The sequence below is a fragment of the Dipodomys spectabilis genome, unplaced genomic scaffold, assembly GCF_019054845.1.
Source record: "Dipodomys spectabilis isolate Male_0828 unplaced genomic scaffold, ASM1905484v1 ptg000207l, whole genome shotgun sequence".
In the NCBI taxonomy this organism is placed as follows: domain Eukaryota; kingdom Metazoa; phylum Chordata; class Mammalia; order Rodentia; family Heteromyidae; genus Dipodomys; species Dipodomys spectabilis.
In genome coordinates, this window is record NW_024870884.1 from 4,894,218 (window position 1) to 4,921,242 (window position 27,025).

The following is a 27,025-nucleotide window of genomic DNA, read 5'->3' on the forward strand; positions in this document are numbered from 1 at the left end:
AAAGAGAAAGCCCCAGCATAAGAAAAGCGTACACTCAGGGTCAGGCTCTTTGTCTATCGAGGAAGCTTGTTGTGACCCCTTTTACCTTTTTAATGTGAAGTCATGTGGGAACAGAAAAACAATGATCAGACCAGTGGTCCTTCAAAAAAAAAAAGCCAAACCTTTTTTTTTAAAAAGGATCTCGTGTTTTGTTACATTTCACAAAAAAGCAGATCCCCAAATTGCACATTTTCGGTCATCTTTCCTATATTGAGTAATTTAGCATCATTTTCTAAATGATAACCTCAATTTCTCACTAAGTTTCAATTTCCCTGCTAAACAACAACAATAACAACAAACTTGACTTCTTTTACCTCGGTTCTTCTTTCCACCTTTCCCTAATCACCTCACACCATTTTATACCATCAAAATATATGAAAAAAGTAAACAAAACACAGCACACACACGCCCACAGAAAACAAACAAGAACAGGGCATAACACTGGGGTATGTGTGTATTTCATACACAATGTAAACTTTATACAGTATTGTTTTCTTTTCCAATTTTTTTCCAACTTCAAGCGTGCTGTTTCTAATATTTAATGGCTTTTCAAGTCAGGTTCTTAGAAATAATCGTGTCCCAGCCAGGGGACAGGACGGGAAGCCTTGGCGCCAGAGAGGATATGAGGGCTGACAGCAAATCTTGGTCCTGTGTTTTGGGCCACTGCTGCCCTCTAGGGGACATATGGAAAATAAAAAAAGTCAAGCTGGAAATGTGAGACCTTGGGAAATCAACCCATGCCATCAACTTTTATTAAGGAAGACAAGTAAAAAAAATAATTAAATAGCTCTGTGGATATCACTATACCACTATAAAAACTTCTGGCGACATGATTTTCCAAGGGTCATCTAACAGAACCGTTCTCACGGATGAAATGTTCGTTATTTTGTCTATCCTAATTTTCCTGTTGCATTTTAAACATGTTATTTCTTGTCCTGTTAGGAAACAGCTGCTTACCGTGAGTAATGTGTTAGTCACTGTTTATATGTTTGGCTTTTAGCTTCTAATGCCCCAGAAACCAGAAACCGCAATTCCTTTCGTCTTTCTTTATCAAGTCAGTTTGTACAGAGGAAAAAAGAAATAAGCAAACATCCAAAATTGCCAAATGGTTACTTATTTCTGGGCAAAGAAGTGTCACTTATTTCAACTGGAGAGAAACCATCAACTCACGATTTTAGGTGGTATATCCAATTATAATCTACCTTAATAAAAACTTACAAAATTGGGCTGAGAAGATGGCTCAGTAGTAGAGTGCTTGCCTTGCATGCATGAGGCTCAGGGTTCGATTCCTTAGCACCACAGCAGAAAAAGCAGGAAGTGGTGCTGTGGCTCAAGTGGTAGAGCACTAGCTTTGAGCTGAAGAACTGAGGGACAGCACCCAGGCCCAGAGTTCTAGCCCCACGATGGGCAAACAAAACAAAACAAAACCAACTTACAAAATTAAGGATGATAACTATTGCATAGAATTGATACATATAGAAACTAATGTGTGTTTTTCTTCTTAAAAATCATAAAAGAGAATTCAAATGAATATAGGTGAAGTTTCTGGGACTCTGGTTTGTTTTTGGAAGAGAATTTCATAACTTCAAGGTGGGCTTGTGGAGAATGAGGTACTTATGGCCTCTACTCAACTTATCCATTTAACATCTGTTGAGATTGTCCTTAGCCAGCAGATTTTGTGATAGAGGTCACGAGCATTCAGAGACACGTAACCTTTCAGCAGAGAAGCTAATAGTGCAGATGTTCCCTGGTTTACAGTGGTTCCGCATAGGCTGTTTGGATTATTATTATAATTATTGTTGTTATTTATTTCATGATGGTGTGAAAAGCAACAAGCATTCAGCAGTCATTGGACTTTATAGATTTTGATCTTTCCTTGGGCTAATGTCATGTGCACAATGATATTCTCTTTCAGGATGTCACGCAGAAGCTCCACTCAAGCCAGGTGTATATGAAATAAACTACTTCTGTATTCCATGGCATATTGGATTGTGAAGCTATGATAGGCAAGGTGCATATCAAGTAGATTTTCAACCTGTGACATCTTTAACTTCTGATGGATTTGTAGGGACCTAACCACATCACTGAAAGCTGGTGGGTATCTGCATTCCATTTTTGCTAGCTGGTATTATATTTCATTACATTCAATATGTAGTATTGAAACAATGAGCTTTCATGTACATTCTCAACTAGACTTCAAGAACCATGAGAATAGGGAATTTATTTGTCTCCTATTTGTATCACCAGGATCTTCAGTGCTTTAATTTTCTCCACCTAATAACAGTCCCCTAGGTGGGACAGTTGACCCAGCGTGTTATACACTAGCCTGTAGTGGATATAAATCCTGGAGCACCTACATTGTTGAAGTTGATTTCTTTCTGCTTATGTGCCTGGTACATAGTAAGTTGCCAAGATGTATCTGCAAAGTAATTTTTTTTTGCCAGTCCTGGGGCTTGAACTCAGGACCTGGGCACTTTCTCTGAGTTTCTTTTGCTCAAAACTAGCTCTCTACCACTTAAGCCACAGCACCACTTCCAGCTCTTTCTGTTTATGTGGTCCTGAGGAATTGAACCCAGGGCTTCATGAATGCTAGGCAAGCACTCTACCACTAAGCCACATTCCCAGCCCCTGCAAAGGAATTATTAATGGGCCTTTCCTAAGCAGTGTGGTCTTAGCTTCTGTGTTGGTGTGGCAAGTGTCTCAAACAGCACTTGGCATAAAACAGGTTTTCAATAATTAATCACTTGAGTGAAGTCTGGAGGATTTTTCTTATTAGTTCACTTTGCATGATGCATTCATAACTGTGGAATAAAGTCATAAGACCAAATCAGACAAGTGTTTGTGGTATGAGGGCCTCTAGCCATCTGTTTTGGAATTCATTTTCAGCTAAACCTAAGTCTTCTGACAGGCCATTGACTTGTCTTATTGGCAATTTTGAAAATTTGAGGAAGTGAAAGGGGGAACTAGTATTTTTAAAATTCTCACTCCTAAGGGGGAACTTGTTGTTCATGCAGAAGGAAGAAGAATCTTACAGAACAATAAACATGTAGTTTTAAAAACCTGCAATGGGGATAGATCTGAACATGTCAGACAAATATGGCAAATTCATAAGAACAGATTTTTAAAAGTTCAGAGAACAGATTAGAATAATTCTACAGAACAAGAATTTACAAGAGAAAAATGCATTAAAATTATAGAGAAGTTTGCAAGAATTCTAAACACAAAAAACCTCATAGCAGTAGTTTTCTCTACTTTTATTATTATGAACTTTCTTATTATGAATTTATGAGTTTCTCTTAAGTTTTATCTTTATCTGTGTGTGTGAGGGGAGTGTGTGTGTGTGTGTGTTGTGTGTGTGTGTGTGTGTGTGTGTGTGTGTGTGTGTGTGTGTGCTGGTAGTGGGGCTTGAAGTCTGGGTAAGGGTGTTCTTCCTTAGCTTTTTTTGTTCAAAGCCTGGTGCTTTATAACTTGAACTCCATTTCCACTTTTGGATTTTTGCTAGTTAATTGGCGATAAGAGTCTCACAGACTTCCCTGCCTAGCTATCTTCACACTGTGATTCTCAGCTCTCAGCCTCTTAAGTAGCTAGGATTATTGACTGGAACCACCTGCATCCAGCTTTTTAATCTCTATTTTAAAGCTGCCTATAAGCTGATTTTCAGATGACCAAAGGTTTCTGGTTATAATCCAGTCACTAAAAATATTCCATGTTGGAGTTGAACAAGCTTATGAAGTGAAAGCAATTTGGAAATAATAATGAGGGAACTACTGATGGGATTATGTGATCTTACCTTCCAGTTCTTGTGCATTTCTGCTTTAAATAATCCCATTTTTGCAAGCTGTGGCAGCTCATGTCTGCAATCCCAATGACGTGAGAGGCAGAGATGGTTAGGTTCCCAGGTCAAAGTTAGTGCGTGTTGGTGGTAGGATTATGTAGACTCCATCTCAATAAAAAAGATCTGGGCTTAGGAAGGAGAATCATAGTCTTAGGTCTGCCCAGGTAAAAATAGAGACTCTACCTAAAAAAATAACTAAAGCAAAAATGGACTGGGTGCATTACTCAAGTAATAGAATGCCGGGCTTACAAGAGCAAGGCCCTGATTTCAAACCAAACCAAACCAAATTAAACAGATAAAAAGTATGTTTTGAGAAACTGCTATATAGTTGGCTCTGCTCCAGGTACTAGGAACACAAGTTTGAGCACGATAAAGCCCTATGTTCTGAGGCCGTATAGTCTGGGGGAAAGAAATATAGTAAATGCATACATGAGGTGAATCTTTGATTTTCAGTCTTCACTAGCTACCTGGTTGGTGTGAAGATCCAAAAAAGAATATTGGTTCAGGCAAGAAAACGAGAAACATGAAGAAAATCCCTATATAATCTGATATTGATAGCACAAGAAAAGAAAGCTAGGATGCATATATTGTTTGGTTTTCTTGCCTTTGTGTGTGTGTGTGTTCATCCTGGGGCTTGAATTCAGGGCCTGGATACTATTCCTGATCTTTTTTGCTCAAAGTTAGCATTCTACCACTTGAGTGACAGGTCTACTTTTGTGGTTCCTTGCTTTTTAAGTTCAAAGAACACACCTTTCCCCAAATGATGCACGCATAAGGTGGATAAGGAAGATTAAACTATAAGGTTGTAAATTTTATTGCCTATGTCAGAGAGCAGCATCTTTGGGATGCTAATATTACTGAGAGGAGAGAAAAGATGAATGGAAGAGTGAGGGAGGATGTTTCACATGTTAAATGCCTTCAAAGCCTGTGGCTGGAGGTAGGGGGCTGTGTCTCTAGGTGTCCATGTTTCATCCCTTAGAGGTGACTGGAACTGTGGGATAAAGAGACAATGTTGGTATTTTTAGTCATGTTGAGGATTTTATTAAATGTGAAATTTGACCATATGTGCTTTCTTTTATGCTTTCAGAATTTGTCCTGCCTTTCTGGCATGAATTTTTTTTTTCAGAAGGCTGGGGAAGGAATGGGGTGGGACATGTTAGGCTGGTGGAAAAGGGTCAGATCCAAAGAGAATCTGTTGCTGCAAGAAAGAAAGGGGAATAGGGAAAGCTCAGTGCTCGTGGGACAGAGGAGTGAGGTCTCCAGGGACTCACTACTGCCTCCACATCTTTGCTCTGCCTTCCTCTTATTTTATTCAATGCTCATACATCTTCCTCCTTTCTTTCTACCAACCAATTCAAAGAGAGATAGCTCCACTGGATTCTCCTCAGAAAGCTCGTGTTTAAAGTTTCTCCAGAAATACACACATAATCTTCCTGGAAATGTAGAATATGTCATTTAAAAACCACAGGAAGATAATTTTGGGGGAGGGGGCATGGTATGTGGTCATACTCAATCGATGATTCTATGTAGCCTAGAAAGAAATTTTGTCCTCCGACATACATAATTCCTGTTTCAAAGTTTTAAAGTGGGAATACCAGAATATTAAAATTGGAGTGCCTTAAATCTTAAAAATGGCAGAATAAACCTCCCATGCTTCAAACATGGTATGTGTGATAACTCAGAAGCCAAGGTCCCTGCTGATATGAAATGTACAGGTGGCCACTGCTGAATATATTTGAGGAACCACAAAAAGCAGGAGAGGTGTGCAGCAACCTAAGGGCTGGTGAACATGGGTTTGATTTTCAATAGTGGGAGGGGAAGCAATTTCTCAAAAATCTACATATCAATGTTCACAAAAATACACACCAAGTCTATGAGGAAAGTCCAAAGCCAAAGACAAAAATCCAATTATGCAGGTACAAGATGAGGCCCATGGGACTCAGATTCAATATTCATAGAAACACTTAGAAATTTCAGGTCAACATAATATAGTTCCTGAAAAGACCATTTCAGTATTAAGATAAAGAGTGGGTTAGAATGAGGCTATTATTAATTGTATTTATCCTGATGATCAGACGAATGCATCATCAAAATCAGAGGATGATCAGAAGAAAATGAGGAGGGCATTGAAAGAAGAAAACTAGAGGAAATGAGACATTTGAAAAAAAAAGCATACTGTGGTATTATAGGAGAAACCATAATCTAGTAATTCCAGAGCTTACACTTAATATTAGGAGGCAGAATGTATAGAGGGACACATTCTGCCCCAATCTAAAGACTTCCTGTATGAACCAGACTAGCCAAAACTCTGGAGACCAATAGATTCCTCTCATTTATGATGCTTTGTAGGGTCATCATCCATGAACTTCCAACCTCGAGTCATTAGTTCTTGCATTGTTTATTAATGCTGTGTTTCACAGTGCTATTGACTTAAGTGTTAGGGATCACTTTTATTCTGTGTTCTTAGGAGCTGGGGAAATGGAACAACAGAAACCTTCCAATCCCTCTCCCCTTGTCCAAGTGAACACCTAGAGAGGAATTGGGGAATTCTAGCAGACCAACCCATCCCCATTTTGATGTCCGCAAGAACTGGGGCAAGTACATGAATAACTGAAGACAGCCAACTGAGTAAAACCATCTCCTGGAAACTGGGTTTGTAGCCTTTCTAACCATATTGTAATAATACTACAAAAATGGGTAATTGAGCCGGGTTCTGGTGGCTCACGCCTGTAATCCTAGCTACTCAGGAGGCTGAGATCTGAGGATTGCGGTTCAAAGCCAGCCCGGGCAGGAAAGTCCAGGAGACTGTTATCTCCAAGAAACCATTAGAAAGCCAGAAGTGGCTGTGTGGCTCAAGCGGTAGAGTGCTCGCCTTGAGCTGAAGAGCACAGGGACAGCACCCAAGCCCAGAGTTCAAGCCCCATGACTGACCAAAAACAAAAAGGGGGGGGGGGTTACTGAGACAATGCTATTTCTATTATGTTTGATACAGAAACAAGGCTTCCTAGTTTTGAGTGCAGTGGGTAATGTACTTAGGTGAAGTGAATGGCAGTAACAGCTTATGTGATGTCTCACCAAGCCCTATCCATTTCAGATATGTCATACTCTGTACTACTTACTGCTATTGTGCACACACACACACCCCTCCTTTTTCCCCTTGTGCCAGTCCTGGGTCTTCAATCTAAGGCCTTGCACTCTTGCTTGGAATTTTTTCTCAAGGCTGGTGCTCTACCACTTGAGTCACACTTCAATTTTTGGCTTTTTTGCTGGTTAATTGGAGAGAAGAGTCTCCTGGATTTGTCTACCTGGGATAGCTTTGAACTTCGATTCTCAAATATTAGCTTCCTGAGTAGCTAGGGTTACAGGTGAACCTCTGGTACCTGGCTAGATTTCTTCTTTTTAGGACCTTATATTAAATATTTGATGATCAATTAAATTTGGATCTGAACTGAAAATTACTTCTCTCTATTATGGTAATTGTATTAAATTTAAAATCAATGCTTCACGTTTTACTTAAGGCACAATAACATTCTTGATAGAAAAAAAAACAGTTCACTATAAAGCTTCAGAAAAAATTTTGACCCTGGCAAAGTTTTTTTTTGTATTTACACTACATACAGCAACAAAGTTAACGAACAACATAAGAGTTAAATATTTTCTAACAATGCCAAGAGCAGAAAAGAGCTTACATAGCATTTTTTTCTGCTTGCTTTACATTTATATTTGTGTCACGATACAAATAGGGCTTTTACAATCCAAGATTAATGCTATGGTTTTCTATGTTCATTCTATATCATCCAAACTGCAGTTGGACCAAGCAACAAGAAAAAAAATCAACTCAATACTGAACAACTCACTGTAAAAATATTCATGGACAGTCAAAGTCAATATTAGAAAAATATGTCTGAGAATATAAGCACAAATCACCATTTGTATTTTGGTAAAGCTTCAGAAAAGGATTATAATAATGTAATAAAAATGATACATGCACAGCTTTACTAGAGATTAGCTTAGGGAAGCTAATTTTATGGAATATTCTTATCATATCCCAACTTAATAGAAATGGTATAACAAAAAAAAATCAGTACCTGAATCTTAAGCCAAACAGATCAGTAATCTGATTATTTCTAAAAATTCTCCCAAATGCAAAAATAGCTGGTTACAGCCAGGCAGCAATAGCTCATACCTGTAATCCTAGCTCCTCAAAAGGCTGAGATCTGAAGATCATAGTTCAAAGCCAGCTCAGGTAGAAAATTTACGAGATTCTTATTTCCAATTAACCACCAAATGGCCAGAAATGTAACTGTTGTCTTGAGGGGAAAAAAACAAAAACAAAAACTAAGAGACAGTGCCCAGGCCCCTGAGTTCAAGCCCCAGTATTAGCATCAAAAGAACTACAGGATTCAAAATTCTTTAACCATGCCTACAGGAGTAAAGCATTGCTAACAAAGAGCAATGAAGGCAAAAATCGAGGAATGATTGCCTATCATTAAATAAGAGTCTGCTAATTTTTCTTTTGTGGTTTTCTTTAGATTTAATGATTTAATGTGGATTGTCTCAAATATAAATGTAAGCAATTGTTAAGATTACTTCTGAGAACACAAGCAGAATCTTCTTCTATGAATAGTTTTTCATCTATTAAACATGCTCATATTTTGGGGCACAGTAGATTTTCATGAGTGTTAAAAATGAGATTTAGAAGCCAAGAGGATCCCAGCATAGAAGGATCATCAGGATCTCAGTTCATCTTCCTACCTTCATTCGAAGCAGCACCCAAGAGTGCTAACTGTCAGCTTGCTTCTCTGACATTACAAGCTCAGACTAGATTCTCACTTGTTTTTGCTTTTGTTTATAATGAATGGTTCATTTTGGAAGGAAATTAGAAAAAGTTGGAGGTTATATCCTCAAAGCATCAGAGCCTAAAAGAAGAGGATAAAAGTCTTTAGGTGTGCTTGTGGCATGTGTGTGTGTGTGTGTGTGTGTGTGTACACGCGCACGCACACACATGTACATATGTATGCATGCATACATGTGTGTGTTGGTAGAGATTAAACCCAGGACCCTGCATATGTGAGGCAGGTACTCTAGAACAGTGTTAGTCCTCCATCCCTCACTGGGTTTTATTCTCATGTGAAACTACTGGCATCAGAGAGGTTGCTGTCAGCAGTGTGAAGGGCACATGAAGAAACATCCCAATAAAAGGAACCTGAAGGTCTGAGAGAATGAGAAAAGAACATAGATTCAATCAAGCCTTAACAGATGAGAAAAAAATTGCTGGATGTAGTAGCAAACTCCTATAATTTAAGAGGCTGAGGCAAAAGGATTGAGACTGCCCTTGGCTATATAGTGAGTTCTAAGCCAGTCTGGACTAAATAGTGAGACTCTGTCTCTAAAAGCACAAAGCCAAACAACAACAAAAGGATGAGAGATTAAGAAAAGTTGAAATGATGTAGTGTTGCATGATTTTCAGGGATGGGTTCAGTTACATGTCACAAGTATTATCTTCCATATGAGGAGGCAGACTAAGAACTGAAATGAGTTCCCGATGGAGGCTGTACAAGTTCACTCTTTGATGGTGACCTTTTCTTTAAAAGAAAAAAAAAAGGTTCTGTTATTTTGAATTAGCACAGGCAAAATAGCTTACCTGAAGGCTTAAAGATGACCTTATTAGCAGGGCGCTGGTGGCTCACGCTTGTAATCCTAACTACTCAGGAGACTGAGATCTGAGTATCACAGTTTGGGGTAATCACAGGAAAGTCTGTGAGACTCTTATCTCAGAAAAAGCTCTAAGTGGCACTGTGGCTCAAGTGGGAGAGCGCTAGCTTTGAGCACAAAGAAGCTCAGGGACACACCCAAGCCCTGAGTTCAAGCTCCAGTTCCAGGCCCCCCCCCCCCAAAAAAAAGATGGCCTTATTAACTTAAACCATGGTGATCTAATAAATGCCTTTTGATGCCTATTATTTCTTAAGATGAAGAAACAGATCTATGTAACATGAAATACAAATTTCCTAATATCTAAAGACAAAGTCCAAAGACCTTTGTGAAATTATAGATAACTAAACATATACTTGGAAAAAAACCCCTATATTTCAATTAAGAAAGTAGAATAATGGGACTTAAGCTCATAAATATTTATATACTCAGGTCAAATAAAGGGATATGACTAGCTATGAAATTGATAAAACAGCTCTTTTTTTTACAAATCATATTTTTATTAACAATTTAAAGACAGGACAAACTAAGAGCGAGGGAAGGGATGACATTGTGAAAAAAGAAATGTACTCTTTACATGACTTATTTAAGTAGAACCCCTCTGTATCTCACCTTTATAATAACAATTAAATTTTTTAAAAGAAAAGAACAATTTAAAGATGTATCTTTCAAGATTAAACTAATCAATGTTTCAAATACAGTCATTGACTTCCTAATGAATACAGAATTGTAATACTATTTACTTCTGCAATTGTTAGTTGCATGTACAATAGTGTTTTTTTTCTTTTTCTTTTTTAATTTGGGAGGTTGAGAATATCAACATTATTAAGAGGATTATATTTGAAAGGAAAGATATTGAGAAAAGTCTATATTATAATATTAATCATTACTACACTGAATTGTTATCCAGGCTTTCTAAACTGCTTTTTAAGATTGAGTAGATAAGTACTCTAATGAAAGTATAATGACTTAAAACAAGTCTTTTTAAGACTGTCCCATTTGTTAGGAAATGGAAAGACTTGGAAAAAATTATATTAAGTGAAGTAAGCCAGGTCCAAAGAAACATATGTCCCATGGTTTCCCTTATTTGCAATATCTAGTATATATCTGAGTCAGGCAGAAAAGGTCAGATAAGGTGATGTTAGGGAAATGAACCCTAAGATATGTATTCAAATGTTTTTTTTCTTTCATGTGATTGTTTCTAACACATTTATAAGATTATTTCTTTGTTGCTTTGTATGTCCCTCCCCCACAGTATAACCCCTGCTTTCACTGTATTTGATGTTGGTATAATTTGTGGAGGGGAAGGGGAAAAACAAATCGTTTAAATAGGGATACAGGTGGACTCATTGCAACAATGAGATGTACAAGTCAATATGTCGAAAAATGAACTGTACAACTTTGGTGCAGGGGGAGGGGAGTAGCGGGGAGAATTGGGGGTGGGGGTGGGGGGAAGGATGGGAAGGGATGGGAAGGGGAAACAAAGGAGGAGGCTACAATGCTTGATACTCATTATCTTGCCCATGTACAGTATTTTCACAATAAAAAAAGAATCTAAAACAAATACTTAATTCACATTTAAAAAAGTACATTTTTATTGTAAAAATACTGTACAGAGGTGTTACAGTTACAGAAGCAAGGTAATGAGTACATTTTCTATCAAGCATTGTTACCTCCTCCTTTGTTTTTCCACTACCCTCCCTTACCTCCCACCTCCACAACTACACTTACCCCTTCCTCTCTCGCTCCCTCCTTCCCACCTAAATTGTAAAATTCGTTTTTCAACATAGTGTCTTGTACATCTCATTGTTACAATGAGTAAACCTGTATCCCTACTTAAGCATTTTGTTTTTTCCCCTGTTTTCACTATATTTGATGTCAGTGCCCTGCATCTTATATATACACACTTCTGGGGGGTGGGGGAGGGAAAAAACAGCTCTTATTTTTCACTTTGCTTTTCTAATCCCAAGATAAGAAATATAGAGTGATTATTAAATTTACTATGAAAAAGGCCTTTTGTTGCCATTCATAAAAAAAAATCAGACTTCAACATACATACACAACATAGGTTTATTAGATAAGGTTTTTCTACAGGTCCACAGAGACAATAAGGTCAGCCCCAGAACGTGGGCGTGATATTTAGGTCCAGTTTTGTTCAGAAGTAGCAACTGGGTTCAGTGTTTATTCTCTAGTGACCAAAAAACTAACACCTGATTCTTCTTGTCAGAGCTTTTGTTATTACTAGTTCATTTTAAGTAAAGACATAAATTTAGTAATAAGGACCTGAGTTTTAACCTCACTCCTAAAAATACTTATTTTCCCACCCAAGTGACTATTTCTCCGAAGACAGACATTCTTATAAACATGAGTCTTTTTCCTATTGTATGGAAAAGGCATTATGACTTCTTGTGACTATAATTTATAATGCAAAATGAATGAGAAGTTGTGTGTGGGTGGCTCATTCATTTTTTTAATGTATGTATGATTGAGTTAATCTAATCAATGATATCCACATTAATTAAAATGTTCTTTAGAGCAGATGCCATTATACTAGTTTACAATAAAAATATATTCTTCAAGCTAATAAACTATATTGGTGGATGGCTGTATTTCCCTCTATTGATATAGATAAAAGTATATGGAGAGGAGAATTATAATCAATGAATTTGTAATCAAATAAGTCTATGTTCAGAACAAGAGGATAAACTAGAAGGTGTAACTGGCCAATGCATTAAAACAATGACTGTTTAATGCATTCTTATCTCTCCAGAGACATTGAGTTACAGATCCCAAGAAAGATGAAAGATTCCTGTGTTAGGACAAGTTTCTCTTTCCTTTGCAAGTGTTTGAAAGACACCCATATTCGTCCTTTTGAATTTCCCCAGGGTGCCTCCACTATCTAATAAACCAACTTCAGGTGGAAAAGAATGCTTACTCAAAAGAACTTTAAATTACATCTAGACCAAATCCTGAATGTATGCTGTAATGCTGAAGTAAGGCTTCTTAGCTTCATTGGGCAATGCTGAGTAATAACTGTAAATGGTGATACCTTGAAGCAATATTGGGTCTCTGGAACACTCTTCATGTGCTTTCCAGAAAACCATGAACACATGACTAGGTATAAATTCTTTCTTTTCTAGAGAATACAGTGTTTTCATTTGTTATGAATTACCTTTTTCCATTTTTTTCATATAAGAAGTTCACTTTAATATATTTCTTTCTGGCAAACGCTACCAGGATTCTATACAAAGAGGAAAATCAATGAAAACAGAAACACTATAATAATGGGTTCTGGAATTACAAAACTGAGAACCTGGGAATCATGCCCAGTAGTACAGCATTGACAAGAATGGGATGCTCACTTGTATCTTATTCTCTGCAAATGGCTGACAATGAGGAAGTGGAAGGAATCTTATCAGGTTCTCTGCCCATTCAAGTCACTGTTGTACCTGAATATGCAAATTCACAGATCTCCTCTAAGGCTAAATAAGAACACTGCATTTTCAGAGGAAATTATCTACTCAATTTAGGAGTTTGATATGGAATTCTACGCCTCCATCAGAAAGAATGACATTGCCCCATTTGTTAGGAAATGGAAAGACTTGAAAAAAATTATATTAAGTGAAGTAAGCCAGGCCCAAAGAAACATAGGTCCCATGGTTTCCCATATTTGCAATAATTTGTATATGTCTGAGACAAGCAGAAATGGTCAGATAAGTTGATGTTAGGCGAAGTGTACCCCAAGATAAGGACTCAAATGTTTTTTCTTTCTTGCTATTGTTTCTAACATATTTATAAGATATTTCTTTGCTGCTTTGTATGTCCCTCCCCCACGGTATAACCCCTGTTTTCACTGTATTTGATGTTGGTATAATTTGTGGAGGGGAAGGGAAAAAACAAATCATTTAAATAGGGATACAGGTGGATCCATTGCAACAATGAGATGTACAAGTCATTATGTCGGAAAACAAACTTTACAACTTGGCGGGGGGGGGGGGGGGGGGGGGGGGGGGGGATGGGAGGGGGAAGGTGGGTGGGAAGCTGGGAAGGGATAAGAAGGGTAAACAAAGGAGGAGGCAACAATGTTTGATAAGAAATGTACTCATTACCTTGCTCATGTAATCGTAACCCCTCTGTAAGGTATTTTCACAATAAAAAAATGGATGAAATGTCCTTATTTGTAAATATAAGAAAGGTCTTTATTGTATGAAAAATAATCCACAAACCCCATATAAAGCCAAACCTATCTAATTGTGGAATAGGAGATGGCACTGGATTATGGATTCCTTCACTCCTGCTACAACTGATTTATAGGCAGGAAACCCGAGGAAAATAATGAAGTGACTTCCTTACTTTAAGTGACATGAATCATGAAAAAAATTCACTTTTAAAAATGTCTATGCTGTGATTGAGTAGATGTTTTCCAACAGATTTGAAAGCAAATCATACAAACTTAAATGAGTTAACTTACAGTAAGTCATCTTATTGGTAGATCTAAAGTAATAGGCTTTACATTTCAGTATGTACTAAAGTTGTAATAACAAAACTATTTTCATTAAGTTCTTATCAGAGCATTTCCTGGATTTGTAAGTACTTCCTAGTTTCAAAATACATTTAAAACTTGATAGAGAATTTCTTGATTCTGGAAGATGTTAAGTATCCAGAACAGACAATGTATTTTACATCATCTGCCTTTTGACAGTTAACATGCCAATATTTACACTTTATGAGAAACTTAGGCATGTGAAATTAGGACAGGGACTCTTTGCCATGAATTTTTAAAAATCCCAGTTTTATTGGCACAAGTTAAAGAGTCTGAAGATCTCTAAGTTGAAGAAAGTTATATATTGCAAATTATCATGAAGAGAAAACCCATTTCTAATTAATTTAAAACATTTGACAGCAGAGAACGACTGAAGTACTTTCCCCCTCTAAATTGAGGGATTAAAACTGAAGGCTGATGGTATACTAGCTGAGACATGCTTAGGGCACTGTTGGAGACCCTTGGACTCTGAAAGCCATGTACACTGGGAGAAACAGCTTGACTCATAGCTCCATACAATGCAATATGGAGAAGCAATGCCCCAGCAAGTGGCAGAGATGTTGCCCTTTAATGAAGCCTGAAGATGTCACTTATAAGTGCTTAGTTACACTTTTTTTACAAGCAGCCAAGCAACTGTATTATTGATGCAAAAGATAAATGAAAGGAAGAAAGGAAGGCAGAAGAGAGAAAGCAGGATTTTTAGCTGGCAAGAGTCTCACAATCACAAGTCATCTCACACACAGACTGGGATACATTTCTGTACTCTTCCAGGCTCATCAAATGCAATTAGTTGCACTGACTGGTTGCTTTTACAGTTAATATTTTAAACTCTGAAAACTTCCATACATCTTTTCTGTGTCCCTACCCAGATGTCGCATGGTCATGTTATAGAGGAACAGTTTCTCACCCACGGGAACCAGAAGCAGAGACAAGGGAATGGTTGATTTAAATACCCTAACTCAGAATTTACTACAGATTTAACATCTTTGACTTAATGTTGCATTAACTACTGGTGGCTGCTTTACTGCCTTTAAAACATGCATATATAATTGAATACTGTAATGCTCTGTGGGTAAAATAAATACTGACTCACACTAATATAAATACTCTGCAAGATGAAGTTCATGTAGACATAAATTAATCATTTACCAGTTAACCAATATGCACAGGAAAGAAATAGATGACTTATTAAAGGTTGTCTCATCTATAAAGTGCAAAATATAAAATGCTGATATATTTTTTCCGGTGCTGTGGTGAGAAAGAGCGTATGAAATTATTGCTAAGCAGTTTATAAACCATAAAATGCAGTATGAACATTAAATTAATAATATTTGTACTAATTCAGATTCAACACCTTCTGCATTAAATACATCTTTCTGCCTATTGAAGCATACATGAAACTAAGCAGAGGCTTTTTATTTAATATTTAATGGTGTCTTCAGAATTCTTGAAAGCATCACAAAAGTTATTGCTTATGTTAAAAACTTTTCCCTGGTTCCTTCCCTCCTCCCCCTCTCCCCATTTTTAAGACAAAGTTCTTGGCTGCTTATATCTCTAAGTCCTATTTTTATTTTATTTTATTTTGTGCAGGTACTGGGGCATGAACTCAGGGACTAGGTGCTGTCTCTTAGCTTTTTTCACTCAAGGTTGGTGCTCTACCACTTGATCTACAGCTCAGCTTTCTAGTGTTTTGCTGGTTAATTGGAGGTAAGAGTCTTTATGGACTTTCTCGCCTTGGTCTGGTTTTGAACTGTAACCCTCCGATCTCAGCCTCCTGAGTAGCTAGGATTGCAGGTGTGAGCCACTAGTGCCTGGCTTCCAGCCCTATTTTTAAAACCTTCTTTCAAAGGATTTATGTCTTTCTCTTGCAGATACATAGTAATTACAAAGGGAACACAGTTTTTTTTTCTTCCAATCCTGTGGAAGTTATTAACATGTCTGGTTTTTTCTTAGTATAAGTTATGGATTTAGATGGGGAGGGGATGTTCAATGGCATGGGGATTTCTGTCTCTATACTTCATCAGACTGATCAGCAGTACAAACCTACTGTGATGGACCAGCAGTACGGTCATGAATCAGTGGAATCTCAAGGCCTGCACATGGCTCAAAATATTCTGGGCTTTGGAGATAAATCATGCTTCTCTTTCTTAGCTCTCTTCTAGAAACGCATTCAAAGGCACAAGGGAGGACTAAGCTATATAGAACATAGCTCCTTTATTCGTCTACTTCTTTTGCCTCTTGTTTGAATGGAGAATTATTATTTAGAAGACTTACTTGTAATCTACTCAGCACATTTTTAACATCATCGATGTTCCTTTGACTCTCAATGACAAAACGCATCAGACGTTTCTCCACTTACTTCCCTTTATAGAGGCCATTTATAGAGAAATACCTCCTCTTCTTCCACTATGAAATGATAAATGGCTGGCTGGAGATGTCTGAAATATTGCCAAATCTCCCCTATGTGTCATGTGTCACCAGTGGTAATAAACAGTGACTAATCTCTGGTCATGAACTATATTTATGAATTTCTTGTCATGAGGAGGTAGGTGTTTTCTTGATTCCGGTTTAGGGGCCTAATATTTATGCTAGGAACATGTGTGCTAGGAACAATATTCTCAGGTTCAAAGGCAACTAATCTTTACAGTTTTCTTTCACTTCAATATTTATGGAGTTTGGCATTTCATTGTCTACCTCATTGTGCATTAAGGTTTACCCAGGACTATTCTGACTTGGAAGCTATTTTATCTCAGCCAACAACTCACTATTTTGGTGAGTCCAAAGAGTATCTTTGTCTAGTAGGGAAGATAGTACTCAGGAAAGGAATATGGTTAAAATGTAGGACTTATCCCAGTTAAAGCTCCACCAACTCCTGAGAGCAACTGAGGAATTGTGATAAGGAAAAATGCCAGAACATACAACCAAGAGGAGCGAGTGAAGGCTTTATGCAAAAAGATATAAGGTTAATATGGAAAAATCCTACTTTGACTCAATTTCAATTAATGTCTGTTAGGTGGGCGCCAGGCACTAGAGAAGGAACTTGGGATATGGCATTCCAAACCAATCAAGTTGCCAGCCCTCATAGACCTTACCTTCAAAGGAAAGGGGATAAACTAACCATGAATAGATGATACAACTTACCAGAAGATGGCAAGTGTCATGTAGACAAGAGTAGATCAGGTAAGAGGAAGGAGGAGAAGGGGCTGCATTTTGAGGAAAATGGTCACTTTAGCATCTTTCTGAGATGATCACATTTGAACCAAAACTAGAAGGTTGAGAACAAGCCATGTAGACTCCTGGAGAAGAGAGTCCCAGATGCTAGAACTAGCAAGAGCAAAGATCTATGCAAGCAGAACTAACTCTAAGGAATCCAGAGTGGGGCTGGTGTAGGATAAAATGGGGTTGGGAGATAGAATGAAAATGAGATTGCTCAGGTCATAGTTACTCTGTAGGAAATAGGAAGCCACTAGGGGGTTACAACCAAAAGAACAAACAAATGTTAACAACCAAAAGATCTTTTCACTTTACTGAAAATCCACTGTAGGAGCAAAGATGAGGACAAATAAATCAATTAATTAAAATCAATAGTTCAATGCTCCTCTATAGAAGTTTAATCAATATGATTCAGAAATTAATAAGAATGCAAAATCAGATACAAAATACACTAAAATTACTATATTATATACCCAGGTAGAATTGCTTGGAAGAGAGAATTTAAAACAAATCAATACATTTCCACAGAACCAATTGGGAAGTTTAAATAAATTTTAACTAAATTTATGCATATATTAAAAAATAGCCTCTAAGCTATGGGAAGTTGAACATCTATTGCTAAAGAATAGATTTTAAATTTCTCTCGACATAATCGGGGGGGGGGGTATACAATTTTAAAAAGTGCCTCTAATTTGGCATGGTAGCACACATCTTTAAGCCCAGCTACTAGAAGAGCAAATCAATGTCCCAGGCCAACCCTGTTAAAAGTGTGAGACCCTATCTGAAAATAAACTAGTGAGGTGGGGGAGGGGCGGCATAGCTCAACTGGTAGATTGCCTGCCTAGAACACTCGAGGCCCCAAATAATCAAAGCCTAGTACTTAAAAAAAAGAAGAAAAGTGATTCGATTGCCAAATGGACTTCTCTCTCATCCTCCTAGGCTCTTTAGCTTTAGAACAAGGTTTGGATCTGCAAAATGTAAAAATTAACAGCAGAAGTGCCCATTCTCTCTGAAGTAGGTTACTATATTCACCTAGGGAAATTTCGATTGAATTATAATTAGGTGACTAATTAAAAAGGGGATTATCAACTATATTAAAATATGCAGAAAGACATGTGCATCATTTATTCTTTAATTTTGGCAATCCAACTTTTCTTTAGAAATTCTCACTGGGAAATTTCATGTTTAATATGAAAGCTTTCTTCTTTCTTCTTAGATCAATTTTATTGAACTGGGTGGAAGATTGTTGTTTATTGAGGTGATGGGTGTAATTTGAGCTTCTTTTGTTAATATGAGACTAAGCATTACGGTTATTCTATACAGTAAGAACAGAATGCTGTAACTAAAACCTAGAAGTAATGCCAGGTCCTTGGAAGAATTGCTTTTGATTCAGAGAAATAATGATTAAAATAATAACTACTACTATTTTTCATTGCTAATACACATTACATGATGTGTGTTTCATTTAAGTCTCCCAACAACAAACCTATGCACTAATTTAGGCCCAGTAAACAGATGAAACAGATGAGAAACTGAGCTCAGAGAAGATGAGCAAATTATTCAAGGTCAAAGAGTTTTGAAGGGCATATATCTGATCTCAAAACTCTTGTGTAAAGCAAGGATCTTTTGTCTAGTTAAGAGTCTTTTGTTGTAGTCAGCTTGTTTTGAAATTGGTAATATTCACATATCATAAAATCAGCTAATCAGGATCTTATATTAACCCCCAAACCATATTTCCTACCTGAGTTGTTCAAACATTAGTTAATAAAACAAAAGCATGATCATCAGGAGACTCCAGATTTACTATTAACAGCTAAAGTTAAAAAGTGACCATCACCTGGCATCGAAGTTACTGTTTTATTTGTCTTTTCCTATTTTGACTAATTTATGAGAAGATACACATGAAGTGATGGTCCCTGAACTTTGCACCATTCTAGCTTTGGGCTTGATGGTTTAGTTATGTTTTAAGTGGGTCAGTCTATTCCGAAAAGCACCTAAAATTGACAACTTCATATAGATACTTTAGCAGCTAGGCAAGACTTAGGAAGACTGAGAAGACTTGGTGACCTGCTCATGGTGATTAGTACTAACACCATGTGGGTGACATGGAGTTCCTGCTCTAACACATCCTTATTATATATTATTATTATTACTGAAGACTCACTGGAAAAAGGGACTGTGCTTATTACAAAGCTTTATTACAGTGTCTCTCCATCTTCATATGCTAATTTTTATTTATTTTTCTTTTTTCTTTTTTTTTGGGCCCGGTCATGGGGCCTGAACTCTGGGCCTGGGCGCTGTCCCTCAGCTCTTCAGCTCAAGGCAAGCGCTCTACCACTGAGCCACCTTCCCAGCCCCAAATGCTAATTTTTAAATGCTACAGTTTAGTTTATAGATGTAACAACTTTGCTGATGACTCTTTGGTGTTGGGGAGGGGCTATCCTGTACATCTCTGGAGGGAAGGGGCAGGTGAGGCTCAGCAACATCCCTGGTCACTAATTGCGACAGACTAGGAGCACATCCATTTCTTCTAACTGTGACAGGCAAAACTATTTTTAAGTTACTGAATATCTAAGGTAGGAGGCAAAATCACCTGCTTCCCTCCCATTGCCTGTTTTCCTTTCTCAACAACTTTAGGAGGTTGATATTGTTTAACTATTATAACTGAAACTGTGTTTCAAAATGGAAAAGTGAGCTGGGAAAGCATTGTTGGTTACATGCAGATAGCATGACTTCTGAAGAGTTACTCTGGGCCGGAAATACAAATGGACCTTTCGCTTGCCCCTTTTCCCTGAGTCTCTCCACCCCTCACTCATGTGTCTCCTGACAAATGGAGCAGTGGGAAGGAAGAGGTGTACGTGGTGTATTGCACAGAAACTTTTTATTGTACCATGGTCTTTTGTTTAATAGATTAATTCCATTTTAATTGGAATTCTGGAAACTAATGGAAAAAAATTACAAGTGTTAGATGGTCTATTCTTAGGGTTCTTGAATTCGTCTGATTTAATTCTAACCAATTAGCATGCCATTATGGAAGAATATTATGCTGAGAATCAATATTAAGCTAAACACTAATATTTTATTCAGTATTAAAAATTTATACAAATGGTAACACAAGTACTTTATCCTACTTTCTCTAAATGAGAAGAGATGCTTCCTTAAGGCAATTCTAGCAACAAAGAAAATTATTATCTTCTTAGGAGACTATTGGAATTACACTTTACATAGATCATTGCTTAAATGAATCAATAAGATTTAATTGAATGGAATTTGTCTAGTTTCTTTTAAGGTGTCAAAGTTTTTCAGGGTATCAAAAATGTTTTTTTTTCCCCTCATACCCATAGTATAATCCTAAAATGATACAACTAGATTATTGTCTAATATTGCTAAAAAGAACAGTAATTGCAATGTTCTTTGTGATTTTAGGATATTATTCATTTCTTTTTTCCTCCCCTCCCTCCTTCCCTTCCTTCCTTCCTTCTTTTTCTTTTTTCTTACTATGTAGTCCTGTCAGACCTCAAATTTCCAATCCTCTTGCTTTAGTCTCCCAAGTGTTAGGATTCTAGGCATTTTGCCACCACACCTAGCTTGCCTTATTCTCTTTTCCACATGGGTCCTAAGCTTGTTTTTGTTTTCTGTTTTTTGTTTTTGATTCAGATAAAATCTTAGGCTAGATATAGTTTAATTAGTCACAATTTCAAATCTGCTTCCACACCGTGACTCAGTACACCTTTACCAGAGCCTTTGATTTTCTGTTCCAGGGCAAGTGCACAAGACCCAGTGCACCTGCCTGGCTCCTCTCCTGTTACTTGTTCCTTTGTTTCTTCTATTTTCCGACTTTCAGTATTTCAAAGTCGGGTTGACTGAAAGATCTCTAAAAAAGACATTTATAATTTCTGTTACTTGCACATTTTAATTCTCAAATATTTGAAAAGTCTTTGGAAACTGTACCTTTTAAATCATCTCTAACTGTAAATTATTGGACTCTGATCTCCCAATTGGGTAGTCAAGATCAATCTGCTAAAATGTACATCTCTTGAAAAGATTGCTTGTAATTCTAAGAGCATATTAGAAGTTAAATCTGATGTGCAGAATAAAGGCGAAAAGAAATCACTGAATAAATTAAGCCAACTGAAACATTCAAAATTTGAGGCTTGTTCAGTAATCACCACTACAAATAGAAAATGTAAGCTAAAATGATTTAATAGGTTGACTTTTCTAATACTCTGGTGGGATTTCATTTATAAGTGTTTAATGTATATATCTTCTCTGAAAGTAACTTAAAAAATGAAAGACTTAATGCCTTAATGAGAGGTATTATTATGTGAACATGTTTGAATTTGGCTTATGAAAAATAGGGCTTGAAAATATAAAATGTGTGCATAAAATGCAAATGGATTTAATTAACTGAAAACCCACAAGACAGAACCTCTTCAAATATGCAATTACTTTGGGGACTAATCGTGTAAATAGGATTCTGATTCATTAGCACAAATACCCAAAAGAGAGAGGGATCAGCAATTTTATTCTTTAAGTTATGTATGCACACATGGTAATATCTCATTAATTTGGTGCTTCAGTAAATTTTAAACCTTTTGATAATTTGTTCATGGGCTGAGTTGGTGTTTACCTTTGCTTCAAAATACTTTATTTATAGGTAAATAATGTACAGTATTTTAAACATTCATTTTCAACCTTATATGCACTTTTTAGATGTAGAATAAACAATTTCTGAGGAACCTCAGGCATTTTACAAGCTCTTACATATATCCAATCTATATGCTAATAATAAAATGTTCACATGATTTATTATAATAGGTCGCCTTAAGGGCTTCTACTTTGTAATGTTTTGTTGGAGTTACTCTATTGTAGTTCAAGGTAATAAAAGCCACATTTGCTTAAAAGTTATCTATAACTCAGCCTTCCCACACATTCATATATATTTACTCCCTAATTCATTGAAATAAATGAAAATTTACAGTATTCATAGTTATACACAGGAATTTTTCTTTTAAATATTCCTTAGAACCTAAAAACATATGAAGAAAAATAAAATAAGTAGCGAAAATAACAAGTGACTTTGTCTACTATGAGTAGACAAAAGAGAGTAAACTATCCATTGCAAATCATTTTAAGCCCTTTATGTACCATGTCCTGGGGAAAATCCTCAATAACGTGGTCTTTCAAAAAATGATTGTGTTCACTTGGGATGACTCTGGTCCTAATCACTTGAAGCCTAATAATAAGTTTTCCCAATAGCAGAGAGTCAGTGCAGAGGCCAAAATGGATGGATGTACCAAGCTTGAGCATATAAAATGAAAAAATAAATTCCTCTATACCACAATCTGGCCATTTCCAAATCATCCTTGTACGTGACCATGAACTTTCAGAATTCACATGTCAAAACACAACTTACTGGCTAGGCATTGGTGGTTCATGCCTATAATTCTAGCAACTCAGGATGCTGAGGTTTGAGGATCACAGTTTGAAGCCAGCCTGGGCAGGAAAGTTTATGAGACTCTTATCTCCAATAAACTACAAAGAAAGAGAAAAAAGCCAGGAGGGGAGCTGTGGCTGAAGTGGTATAGGGACAGACTAGGCCTTGAGTTCAAGACCCAGTACTGACAACAAACAAACACCCTACTGAAGAATATTAGATGAGTATAAAAATGTTTAGGAGGGCTCTGTACAGTATTTTCACAATAAAAAATTTCTATGCAGGTCAGAATGATTCAAATTCTTTACCAGACAAAACACATACAACTAGTATTTGTAAAACTCCAAACTGAATTTAACTTCATAAAACACCCTAAAAAGAAATCTAGATACTATCCATCAGGCATGGCATCTTTGCACAAGAACTACGTCTACTTTTTTTTTTGTTAAAGCCTAAGAAAAATTATCCAAAGAGAAAAGATAATTGTACTCAAATCAGTAGTTACTTACCATACAAAAGGGCACAACAGCCTTCAATTCCATTTTTATAGCTTAATCCGGAATGCTTGATGAAGAGCCCTCTTTCATTTGCTTCTTGGTTGTTGTATAACCTGAAGGAGATAGAAACATGGCCTATTTCACCATCAACAAGAAAACGATTCCATGTAAGATTGTTATGTTAGCAATTAATTCTCCTCAGAACAGAAACTATCCCGACTAGTTAGATAAATCTCCCAGTTTGATATTCTGTCAAGAATCAAATCCCACTCACACTGTCTGAGTGAACTTCAAGTCTGTAACTTCACTGTTTCCAACCCTCACCATTCATCTGGAAGTAATAATATTCTCTATTTAACAGGACTGTTCTCATTATCAAATGAGATGGTGTGTGCAAACTATTCACCTAACAGTAAAGGCACTGTTGAATTAAAATGAATTTGGTCTACAGTAGCCTCTGTATTATTTTCACATACATTTGGCTCAAAGCAACCTTTATAGGTAGTGAACTGAATCCTAGGTTGATCTGTAAATAGACTAATCTAAGAGCAAACTCTTAAGTAACCAAGTCTTGCCTAATCACAGTAGTTAAGCCTCCAGCCAACCAGAAACTGAAAACTGCCAAAATATGACCATATAAGGCAAATGTCAATTTTAGCCAATCAGATTATTTCTGTATGTCAATTCCTTATTTTCTGGTTATAAATATAACCCATTCAGGTAAAGCATGCTGATCCATCTTTGGTCTGGGATGTTGCCTGGTTTTTGAACCTTTTTGTTTGATTAAAGAAGCTTAAAATTCAATAAAGCTATAATTAACATTTGAGTATTTTCATACTTTCAGTAAAATGAAAATATAATTTGTAAAAATAATTTCAACTTTTATGGGAAAATATATCACTTCTTCCAACAAAACCAAGTGTTTTATCTTCCTAATCTGATCTGAAATTCATGGAGAAAATTTTAATGTGCAAAATAACTCAGGAACGTGGAGGCAAAATGGACTATGTTATGAATGGTGGTGGGGGGGGTTGATTAGAATGATGACAAAGAGCCCAAACTAGTAATTTTTCTCAGAGTTAGTTATTATTTACATAAATGTGTATTATTTCTAGAGACAGACTTGAAGGTTGAGTTAGGAAAATCCAAATACAATCCAGTAACACCCACTTAGCAAATCATCTGGTTCTCTTTCCTTTCTGTGACTCCTTAACAAATACATAGTAGCTCTGATAAATCATTTCCTGCATACTGAGAAGGAGTTTCTGAAGAAAGCTGGTGACTGCCAGAAACCCGGTCAGTGGTTGCTCATTAGTAAATAGGGGGTAGGAGCTGTGAAGATAAAACGTGGACCCAAGTGAGGGATAGTACAGACAACGGTTCATTCTAAATGGGAAAGGAAAGGAAGAAAGGGGAAACCATAACGCCAGATGATTCTGGCAATGAATGTCCCAGCACAAGGACTTCTCTGTGAAATTCATGCTTTTCCTCGGCTCCCATGAAATTTCATGTCCCAGTAAATTTCCCACCCCCGGTTTCCTATCTCCCAGAAAACTCCTGAAAAATTTCTCCTTGTCTCTTGCCTTAAATGTCGGTTTTATATAATGTAATCCACTTGGCAGTAACTTCCATTCTAGTCAAGGCATCTTACACATCTTCTGGATGTTTCTCTAGACTAGAAACTTCACCCTTATCCCCTATTTTCTTTCCATATCAGGCTCCCTGATTCAAAGGCTTGATGTTTTCATTTTTCTTTTCCTTCACAAGGCAAAAAAAAAAAAAAAACAAAAAAAAAACAACCCCAACTGATAATGGTTACTTTGCACACAAAAAGATCTATTTCCATTTATACATCCACGGCCCTTGTCAGAAGCTCATCTACCATCTCCCATTCCAGCAAATGTCTCCATATAATGTACTCCTTGTTCAGGTCTCCATCCTTTCCCAGTCATCTGGATGATTTCAGTTTTCCTCCTTTTGCTTCCCTTCTCCTTCTGTTTAAACATTCTAACAGCTCTCCATTTAAGACAGCTGTCTTAAATGCTCATCTTTTAACCTCTAGTTTAAAGAACACTTCCTTCTGGGATCTTCTCCAGTCCTTGAGGAAGAATCATTACAACTTCCTTACAAACCAAGTATCCTTTTCTGCTGTGAAAATTATACTCATGCTACTGTGGTCTAATTTTGGTCAGTTCTGCATCCAGCAGTGTCCTTGCTCTTAGAACATTTATAATCTAACAATGATTCACATTTCTAATTTCATGTCCATATTCAATGCTTAGGCATTGTAGGTGCTCTCTTAAGTAATAGATGACTAGATGACTTTCAGAAGTCAAATAGTACCATGAAAGGCCTAATAGAGGATTAAGGACACTATTTTAGAAAGTCACTGGCAACAGTAGTAAGACTGCCCAAATTTTGAAGGCAAGAGAAATGAAATGAGAGAGGTTAAAAAACAAACAAAATAAGTACAGGAGAATGTGGTATTTTTCTCACTTTTTTAAAAAAAGTACAGACTTGTTTTGCCATTTTATAAAAATCAAGTTAGATCTTTATATCTGAGGAAAAATGATGCATTTGCTCCAATTAACCAATCGTAAAACAAATTTGCGATCCACCAAATGCATAAAATCTGTGGCATCAGTAGCTCTGTCTTATGATAGATCTTCCACGAGGAAGAGAAAATATCTTCCTGGGCTGGGGAGGTGGCTCAGTGGTAGAGCGCTTGCCTTGCATGCATGAGGCCCTGGGTTCGATTCCCCAGCACCACATAAGCAAAAAGAAAAAAAGCCAGAAGTGGCGCTGTGGCTCAAGTGGTAGAGCGCTAGCCTTGAGCTGAAGAGCTGAGGGACAGAACCCAGGCCCAGAGTTCAGGCCCCACGACCAGACCCCCCACCCCCACAAAAAAGTGTGCATCAGCACACCAGGCTATTGAGAAAATATCTTCCTGGAGTTTATGCTAATGGCTGGCACATATAAAATAGCATTTTATTTGTTGAATGAACAAATGCTCACTTAGCCACTTAGATTTCCACCTGCTGTCCAGTCTCTCACTTCCCTTTTATAACCAAAGTCCTGAAGGTAATTTCCCAAGCTCTCATCTTTCCCTTCTTACCTCCCATTCTCAGCTCACACTGCCTCAGTCTAACGTCTGTACTATCACCTTGTTCAACATAGTGATTCCACTCCACTTCTTCTCTGGGAGCATCCAGGCATCTGTGTGGCATCAAGAGCAGGGAGGGAAACTGAGGCTGTAGTTCATTCCAGAGAAGTCACTGAGTATGTGCTCTGGGACATCCCAACTCCTAAGCTCCTTCCTATGGCAATGCCAACCAGTGGGAGAGGTAAGTCAATAGTGCTTCAGGAGCAGAGCTCGATTTATTTATCCTGGCCACAAAAATGCCTCTGATAGGAGAAACAGGTGGGGCTTGACTCACAGAATTCCCTGGCATACAGGCTTAAATTTTCTCTCTGATTCAGATCCCAGAACTTCAGATTGTACTCGTTCAGACTCCACCCTTGTTCTACTCCATTTTTGTGGTCATCAACACATCAGCATGTCTTTCCAATATGCCTGCTCTCATGTATTTTCTTAAAAGCATATATAACATAGGAACCTCTACAATACTCTCAAACAGGCAGAACCATAGACAGAATCAAATCTAAGGCACATTTTTGGTGCAGGATGCTTGGCAATTTATTTTAATTAAAAATGATCTCTTGATCAGCAGTCACCATCTTTACTTATA

The 27,025-nt window shown here is 37.2% G+C and overlaps 1 protein-coding gene and 1 non-coding gene across 3 annotated transcripts in view; one reads left to right on the forward strand and one right to left on the reverse strand.

The window, feature by feature from the left end:
• Window positions 1-23,389, reverse strand: part of Rhobtb1 (Rho related BTB domain containing 1) — a 110,782-nt gene extending 87,393 nt beyond the window's left edge. For both annotated transcript variants that reach the window (XM_042696457.1, XM_042696456.1), the window contains exon 1: window positions 23,289-23,389. The gene's annotated coding sequence lies outside the window, so the exon portion shown is untranslated. The remainder of the gene's footprint in view (window positions 1-23,288) is intronic.
• A 2,587-nt stretch (window positions 23,390-25,976) lies between these two features.
• On the forward strand, window positions 25,977-26,045 carry Trnaa-ugc. Its single transcript has one exon. It is a non-coding gene; the product is annotated as a tRNA-Ala (tRNA).
• Window positions 26,046-27,025: the final 980 nt, after the last annotated feature.